Raw genomic sequence first — 9,513 nt, 5'->3', positions numbered from 1 at the left:
ACCTAGTTGAATCCTATGGAAGGATTTTCCGGACTATTTTCAAAAGCAATTGCAAATTGTATTTTCAATTGCGTTTTCCATATGTGGGCGCATAAATTGTGACATAATCCAAATGCAATTGCAAATCTTGCATTACCATTTGCATTTTCGCTTTCGCGAACGCACAGTGACTGCCACGTTTCAAATGAAAACGCAAAGTCCATTTGCAACTGTATTTCCCATGTCTTACCAGTTATGAGCCTGTCATATTTAAACAGCAACATTAATTACCACATTTGCTTTTTCACTTTCTCTGCGTCGCGCATGTAACCTGCCAAAACTCAAATGAAATCGCAATTCCTTTTGCATTTGAATTTCCGATGTCTACACGAAAAGCTGTCAATCATTGTGAGGGGGCGGGACTATACTAGGGGGCGTGTTTGTATTGGGAGGTGACTTCACTCACAGACGACCGTGCTGAACGCTTTGATTAATGGAGGTGATCGGTGAAGGCTCTGCTAAAGGCAGCTGTCAATCAGTTCGTGCCTGTGTGAACCAACAGACAACCTTCTTGGCACAATACACAATTCTGTCTTTTTTACCCCAAATGCAGCGATTATCCCCTGCTAACAGCGGGAGCCACGGTCCCAGATAGCACACGTACGTCTGCAAGATGTCTGTTAAAGATCTATTGATCTGGAAAGCATCTGCTGTCTATAAACGTCTGACAGACGTCTGTAAGATGTCAGTTTTACATACATTCTAAATCATAAACATCTTAAAGACATCTAATAGACGTCTATTTGACATCTAAAAGGAGACGTCCTATAGACGTATTGCAGATGAGCAAACACCCTAAAAAATACGTCTTGCAGATGTAAATGCAGACGTCAAATAGACGTCTCAGAGATGTACGTGTGCTATCAGGGGTACGCACAATAGGTAAATATCCACTATTAACGAAACGCTTTACACCTGTCTCAACATCTGACTGCTTCTCTCACTCCGACTGACACAAATGAGTAAACAGACTGCAAGTGCAATTCTACACTTATTACAGTACATTTTATTCCTTTCTACACCTGCCTCAATATTTAAAAAAAAAAAACGTGCCAATCTATATTTATTTACCCATTTCCCTATATATATTATATCATATTTGAACAGTTTTAATCCGTTATTAATTCACTTTCTCTATCACTATAGAGAAAGTGAAAGTAAAAAACAAAACAAAAAAAACGGCGCATATTCTCTCTGAGACAACGAGAGACGAATCTACTTTAGCATATGCTGATAACGGTCTTAAATTATTCCCTTAATATAGTGAAAAACATGCGAAGAAACGTATTTCGTGTTACAGGTTGTTTTTGAAAATCTGTGCATGAAATAAAGCTGTTCTGAATTTTTATTGATGACTGCAGTGTTAATAATAATAATTATAGGTCTATAATTCATTGTGTAAATTAATAGACCTGTTTATTAAAAAATAAAAATAAACATTTTCAATGAGGAGTAATAGCCTATTTTGTTATCCTCACAGCGCAACATGCCGTGATGTGTGATGCTTTTGACAATATCTCTGGCTATCTACACATGCATGATACGATGCAAATCAGCACGGGGAGGTTATCACCCGCAATGTGTGCCCCTGTGGAAATAGTTTTATGAACTGTCGGCACTATCTGTTGTAAATGGTTAGAATTTACCATGCTTTCCTAACAGTTGGAATTGAGTGACTGACACTTGATGGTCAGAAAAAAAAATACTAAATATGTGTAAAAATAAAATAAAAATAAAGATAACTGAAATAAATAAATAAATAAATAAATAAAAGAAAACAATGAAAAAAGAAAAAAATCCCAACTTTCTTTCTTTTCTATATTCATTCATAAATTATGTTACTTTGTAAGTGTCATATCTGGCAGTTGGCATTAGAAGTTAATACTAATAACAGTGGCATATGAGAAGTTTAATACCACAGGAAAAAAGTTAAATATGCCTTTTTCGAAGCTGCTGTATATAAAAAACTGATAGCTAAAGTTAGGCGTTCATTACATTCTCTCAATTTAATTAGTTTTTTTAGCACCCCCTCTGAACTGTTAAGCCCCCCACCCCACCCCCACTGGTTATGGAGCACATGTCCCGTGGCACCAGCATCCAGCAAGTCTCAAGATCTCTCACTGTGTACGGCCACCCGAGACTGCGTTTGAATTGTTGCACATGCTTTTTAATTCACTTTAGCTGTGGCATGTTCTGGGTGAAGACTCATCTAGGTCAGGCAGAGTAGGAGTAGCAGCATTTTCTGTTTTGTTACGTGCATTAATTGGAGTGTAAACAGACCGAGAGATCTTGAGGCAGGTGCTCTATTATAAGATAGGAATAATATATAGGTGGCAAATAGGTAAATACGTGCAGATTTGCACTGTCTGTTTGTTTATGTGCATCGGAGTGCAAACAGTAAAAGATCTTGAGGCAGGTGATGCGCTCTCTATTACTACGAAAGTTCTAAGCGGCCATGCATTTTTTCCCCCTTCTTGTTTTCTCGTGATCTCGACATAACAAAAGTTGTTCTCTAAGTTACACAACTGCGCCAGCAGGTGGCAGTATAGAACTACTGATGGGGAGCTGATACTGTATCAACTAAATCTTACTGTACGCGTTTGGGACAGAGGACCTTCGTGATCGCTATAATTTATGCAGTTCATTACTGACGTGTAATTAAACTTATAAATGTTAAATGCTTGAATATATACGATCATTTTGCTTGAAATTTTCCAGGTCATTCCAGCATCATATACTACCCTGTCAGGCTTGCAACTGGGGCTGGGGAGCTAAAACCCTTGAAAAAGAACTGTTTTGTACAGCTTCTTGCGTAGGCTGGCACTCTGTAACTCCAGGTTAGTTAATTTTGCGCCTGATAGCACACGTACATCTAGGATACGTCTATTTGACATCTGCATTTACATCTGCAAGACATATTTTTTTAGAGTGTTTGCTCATCTGCAATACGTCTATTGGACGTCTCCTTTTAGATGTCAAATAGACATCTATTAGAGTCTTTAAGATGTTTATGATTCAGAATGTATGTAAAACTGACATCTGAAAGACGTCTGTCAGATGTTTGTAGACAGCAGATGCTTTCCAGATCAAGAGATCTTTAACAGACATCTTGCAGACATACATGTGCTATCAGCTGCTGCTCTGACCACCTTCACTGATGAATCAGGTCCCAGATAGCACACGTACATCTAGGATACGTCTATTTGACATCTGCATTTACATCTGCAAGACATATTTTTTAGAGTGTTTGCTCATCTGCAATACGTCTATTGGACGTCTCCTTTTAGATGTCAAATAGACATCTATTAGAGTCTTTAAGATGTTTATGATTCAGAATGTATGTAAAACTGACATCTGAAAGACGTCTGTCAGATGTTTGTAGACAGCAGATGCTTTCCAGATCAAGAGATCTTTAACAGACATCTTGCAGACATACATGTGCTATCAGCTGCTGCTCTGACCACCTTCACTGATGAATCAGGTCCCAGATAGCACACGTACGTCTGCAAGATGTCTGTTAAAGATCTTTTGATCTGGAAAGCATCTGCTGTCTATAAACGTCTGACAGACGCCTGTAAGATGTCAGTTTTACATACATTCTAAATCATAAACATCTTAAAGACATCTAATAGACGTCTATTTGACATCTGCATTTACATCTGCAAGACATATTTTTTAGAGTGTTTGCTCATCTGCAATACGTCTATTGGACGTCTCCTTTTAGATGTCAAATAGACATCTATTAGAGTCTTTAAGATGTTTATGATTCAGAATGTATGTAAAACTGACATCTGAAAGACGTCTGTCAGATGTTTGTAGACAGCAGATGCTTTCCAGATCAAGAGATCTTTAACAGACATCTTGCAGACATACATGTGCTATCAGCTGCTGCTCTGACCACCTTCACTGATGAATCAGGTCCCAGATAGCACACGTACGTCTGCAAGATGTCTGTTAAAGATCTTTTGATCTGGAAAGCATCTGCTGTCTATAAACGTCTGACAGACGTCTGTAAGATGTCAGTTTTACATACATTCTAAATCATAAACATCTTAAAGACATCTAATAGACGTCTATTTGACATCTGCATTTACATCTGCAAGACATATTTTTTAGAGTGTTTGCTCATCTGCAATACGTCTATTGGACGTCTCCTTTTAGATGTCAAATAGACATCTATTAGAGTCTTTAAGATGTTTATGATTCAGAATGTATGTAAAACTGACATCTGAAAGACGTCTGTCAGATGTTTGTAGACAGCAGATGCTTTCCAGATCAAGAGATCTTTAACAGACATCTTGCAGACATACATGTGCTATCAGCTGCTGCTCTGACCACCTTCACTGATGAATCAGGTCCCAGATAGCACACGTACGTCTGCAAGATGTCTGTTAAAGATCTTTTGATCTGGAAAGCATCTGCTGTCTATAAACGTCTGACAGACGTCTGTAAGATGTCAGTTTTACATACATTCTAAATCATAAACATCTTAAAGACATCTAATAGACGTCTATTTGACATCTAAAAGGAGACGTCCAATAGACGTATTGCAGATGAGCAAAATGGGTTTAAATTTATTTAATTATTTGAATTGTGTATCTTACCCGTGGTTCCACCGGGATCCATGACTGCAGCATGAAGCAAAGTCCTGTTATTAAAAGAGCATGGCATTTCCTGATGTCCTTTATATCTTTTGCTAGGAATTACGGGAAATGTAGTTTTGGGGACCATCTGGGTTTGGTTATGTACAAAGTCTATTTTTGTGTTTTAGTTTATTTCTGTTATTGCTTTGTTGAATGTAATTTCATAAGTTTATAAAGTTTATTTGTACATATTGCATTGCATTACTTTTATTTATGTACTAAATTTGAAAAGAGGTATGATGTAGTAATTTTTTTAATTAAGATCTTGTGAGACCCCCTGTAATTATAAAATGGTTTGGTCTGATTTCGATGGCTGAGTTAGTTCTGGTGAGGGATCCCTGGAGAAACATCTGAGGCCCAGAACTCAGTAATGTGCTGATAGTTCATTTATTAGTTGTTCTGTGTATGAGTGAGTTCCCATTTTTTCTGCACCTTTGTGGGCAGAACATGTGGCGGTTAATAAAAATGAAAATTTTGAAAACTCTATGATCGTCTCCTGTAAATTTATGGAAGAACCCTGGCAACCTCAAAAACTGAAGCATTTATTCATTTCACCATTCAGCATTTTAAACAGGGTAAGGCAATTGCATTTAGGATCATTTGGTCATTAATCATTTCATCAAATGCGCTATGGATGGTAGTCATACATATTCTACTTCATTCCTTTCTAAATTAAATTGTGCAGTCCTTATATTAACAAATTTGTGGAAACCATAAAATTAGCTATAGCTAAAATATTTGCAATAATGAAACAGAAGATGAGGAGTTAAACAAGAGCTGAATGTCTTTTGTATTTGTGCTGGTTGAGTTGGTATGTTTCAGCATATTCTGGTACATGTTTAAAGCTATAAATTCTCTGATCACAGATTATCAGCCGTTTATGAGATATGCACTGAATTTATGGAATCATGAGTTGCTGTACTCAGGTCACACTCAAAATTACACTCAAACATGACAAAAAACCTTGAGTGTAACATTTTGCTTTCACTGAAACAAATATTTAGTTCAATTATATATTTTCTTCTTTAACATTTTGTATTTTGAGGTTATTTCATGTTACCAAAAATATTCACCTCTAAATTAAATAAATAAAAAATATAAAAATATAAAACAAACCATTTTTTTCCACCATACAGTATATAAGTTAAAATTAGAGCAAAATAATTTAAAATTAAGTGGATGGAGGCAGATTGGTGCCTTTAAAGTGCAAGTAGTCACTTTAAATTGTACTTGAAGTACAAATACCACAAAATAATACTTTAGTACAGTAATCAAGTAAAATTACTTAAGTATTTTAGACCTCTGTTACTGTGTCAAACAGCTCTTAAAATTATTATGCGCCATGATATGTGACATCACTGTCAAAAGATTTATTGATAGTCTTTTTTTGTGTTTGTGTGTAACAGGAAAAATGAACCATTTTCACACAAATATTAAAATAAGATATTATTACAAGTAAATAATGTGAAAGCATTTTTAATATTTATTTAAAAGGAGGATGACAACAAGTATTCCATTGTGCTGTAAATTGTGTTTGTGTCAGCATTGTATGGCTTGCCCAATTCCTCCTGGAATAAGCACAGTGTCACAGACCAGTCAGGCCCTTCACTCCACCAATCACAACGTTCCACATCCCGGAGTTCTAATCACACACACCTGCACCTGATCTCGTCTTTGCTACGTGGACTCAGACAACTCTACATTCTACAACGAAGAGAACTATATCCTTCCAATATTCTAAGACCGCTTACCTTGTATAAACTTACCTCCTGTGTTCCTCCTCCTTGTGTCGCCTCTCTCTCTGCAGAAGTCCCAGCACAGTGTGTGTGTGTGTGTGTGTGTGTGTGTGTGTGTGTGTGTGTGTGTGTGTGTGTGTGTGTGTGTGTGTGTGTGTGTGTGTGTGTGTGTGTGTGTGTGTGTGTGTGTGTGTGTGTGTGTGTGTGTGTGTGTGTGTGTGTGTGTGTGTGTGTGTGTGTGTGTGTGTGTGTGTGTGTGTGTGTGTGTGTGTGTGTGTGTGTGTGTGTGTGTGTGTGTGTGTGTGTGTGTGTGTGTGTGTGTGTGTGTGTGTGTGTGTGTGTGTGTGTGTGTGTGTGTGTGTGTGTGTGTGTGTGTGTGTGTGTGTGTGTGTGTGTGTGTGTGTGTGTGTGTGTGTGTGTGTGTGTGTGTGTGTGTGTGTGTGTGTGTGTGTGTGTGTGTGTGTGTGTGTGTGTGTGTGTGTGTGTGTGTGTGTGTGTGTGTGTGTGTGTGTGTGTGTGTGTGTGTGTGTGTGTGACAACGAGAGACGAATCTACTTTAGCATATGCTGATAACGGTCTTAAATTATTCCCTTAATATAGTGAAAAACATGCGAAGAAACGTATTTCGTGTTACAGGTTGTTTTTGAAAATCTGTGCATGAAATAAAGCTGTTCTGAATTTTTATTGATGACTGCAGTGTTAATAATAATAATTATAGGTCTATAATTCATTGTGTAAATTAATAGACCTGTTTTATTAAAAAATAAAAAATAAACATTTTCAATGAGGAGTAATAGCCTATTTTGTTATCCTCACAGCGCAACATGCCGTGATGTGTGATGCTTTTGACAATATCTCTGGCTATCTACACATGCATGATACGATGCAAATCAGCACGGGGAGGTTATCACCCGCAATGTGTGCCCCTGTGGAAATAGTTTTATGAACTGTCGGCACTATCTGTTGTAAATGGTTAGAATTTACCATGCTTTCCTAACAGTTGGAATTGAGTGACTGACACTTGATGGTCAGAAAAAAAAATACTAAATATGTGTTTTGTATTTTGAGGTTATTTCATGTTACCAAAAATATTCACCTCTAAATTAAATAAATAAAAAATATAAAAATATAAAACAAACCATTTTTTTCCACCATACAGTATATAAGTTAAAATTAGAGCAAAATAATTTAAAATTCAGTGGATGGAGGCAGATTGGTGCCTTTAAAGTGCAAGTAGTCACTTTAAATTGTACTTGAAGTACAAATACCACAAAATAATACTTTAGTACAGTAATCAAGTAAAATTACTTAAGTATTTTAGACCTCTGTTACTGTGTCAAACAGCTCTTAAAATTATTATGCGCCATGATATGTGACATCACTGTCAAAAGATTTATTGATAGTCTTTTTTTGTGTTTGTGTGTAACAGGAAAAATGAACCATTTTCACACAAATATTAAAATAAGATATTATTACAAGTAAATAATGTGAAAGCATTTTTAATATTTATTTAAAAGGAGGATGACAACAAGTATTCCATTGTGCTGTAAATTGTGTTTGTGTCAGCATTGTATGGCTTGCCCAATTCCTCCTGGAATAAGCACAGTGTCACAGACCAGTCAGGCCCTTCACTCCACCAATCACAACGTTCCACATCCCCGGAGTTCTAATCACACACACCTGCACCTGATCTCGTCTTTGCTACGTGGACTCAGACAACTCTACATTCTACAACGAAGAGAACTATATCCTTCCAATATTCTAAGACCGCTTACCTTGTATAAACTTACCTCCTGTGTTCCTCCTCCTTGTGTCGCCCTCTCTCTCTCTGCAGAAGTCCCAGCACGAAGTGTGTGTGTGTGTGTCACTCCCTGGATCCAACCTGTCTCGTCTACCTGTATTCCTAGAAGAAGAAAAGAAGTATCATCACCTTGTCATCCCCATCGGAATTGCCGTTTCCAAGATATCTACTCACCTCTCAATTCACCTGTGTGCTTAACCTGTTTCAATAAATCACCTCATACTCACCTATCATCTTTGTGTCCGAGTCCGTCCATAACACACAGAGGGTAAAACTGTAACTTTAATTTAAGAGATTAAAAGTAGACAGTTGTGATCACTTACAGTTGAGGTCAAAAGTTTACATACACCTTAAAGAATCTGCAAAATGTTAATTATTTTACCAAAATTAGAGGGATAATACAAAATGAATGTTATTTTTTATTTAGTACTGACCTGAATAAGATATTTATCACACAAGATGTTTACATGTAGTCCACAAGAGAAAATAATAGATGAATTTATAAAAATGACCCCGTTCAAAAGTTTACATCCCCTTGATTCTTAATACTGTGTTGTTATCTGAATGATCCACAGTGTGTTTTTGTTTAGTAATAATTGTTCATGAGTCCCTTGTTTGTTCTGAACAGTTAAACTGCCTGCTGTTCTTCAGAAAAATCCTTCAGGTCCCACAAATTATTTGGATTTTCTGAATTTGTGTGTATTTGAACCCTTTCCAACAATGACTATGATTTTGAGATCCATCTTTTCAGACTGAGGACAACTGATGGACTCCTACGCAACTATTACAGAAGGTTGAAACGCTCACTGATGCTCCAGAAGGAAAATTATGCATTAATATATATATATATATATATATATATATATATATTTTCTTTTTTATGAACAGAATAAAACCTATTCTTAAATTGTGGCTTCATGTGCACTGCAGTGACCAGCAATTGGGGCTGCTTTTTTCCTGCTTAGTAAAGCACATTCTGCAAACACAGCAAGATAGCACCAAACTTATCATATAATGTCATCTATTTTAAACACTATCAGCAGATATTAGCAGAAGCATCAAAATCACTTTTCTTGTGCAAAATACAGTGCTGTGTTAAGCCTTGGCGGGGCCCTGGGCTAACGCAGCTGCGGGGCCCCCAACCCCCGGTATAGCCTTCACTGGTTATATTCAATGAACAAACAGCGTATAAAGACACGCACATTCTGAAATAAATGCACACTTGTGAAATAAAAATAAACAAACACAATGCGCATGTCATAATACCATATAGGCTTTTTACATAAATTAAACA

This window comes from Onychostoma macrolepis, chromosome 16 (assembly GCF_012432095.1).
Source record: "Onychostoma macrolepis isolate SWU-2019 chromosome 16, ASM1243209v1, whole genome shotgun sequence".
NCBI lineage: Eukaryota > Metazoa > Chordata > Actinopteri > Cypriniformes > Cyprinidae > Onychostoma > Onychostoma macrolepis.
Note: the sequence above shows the minus strand (reverse complement) of the source record.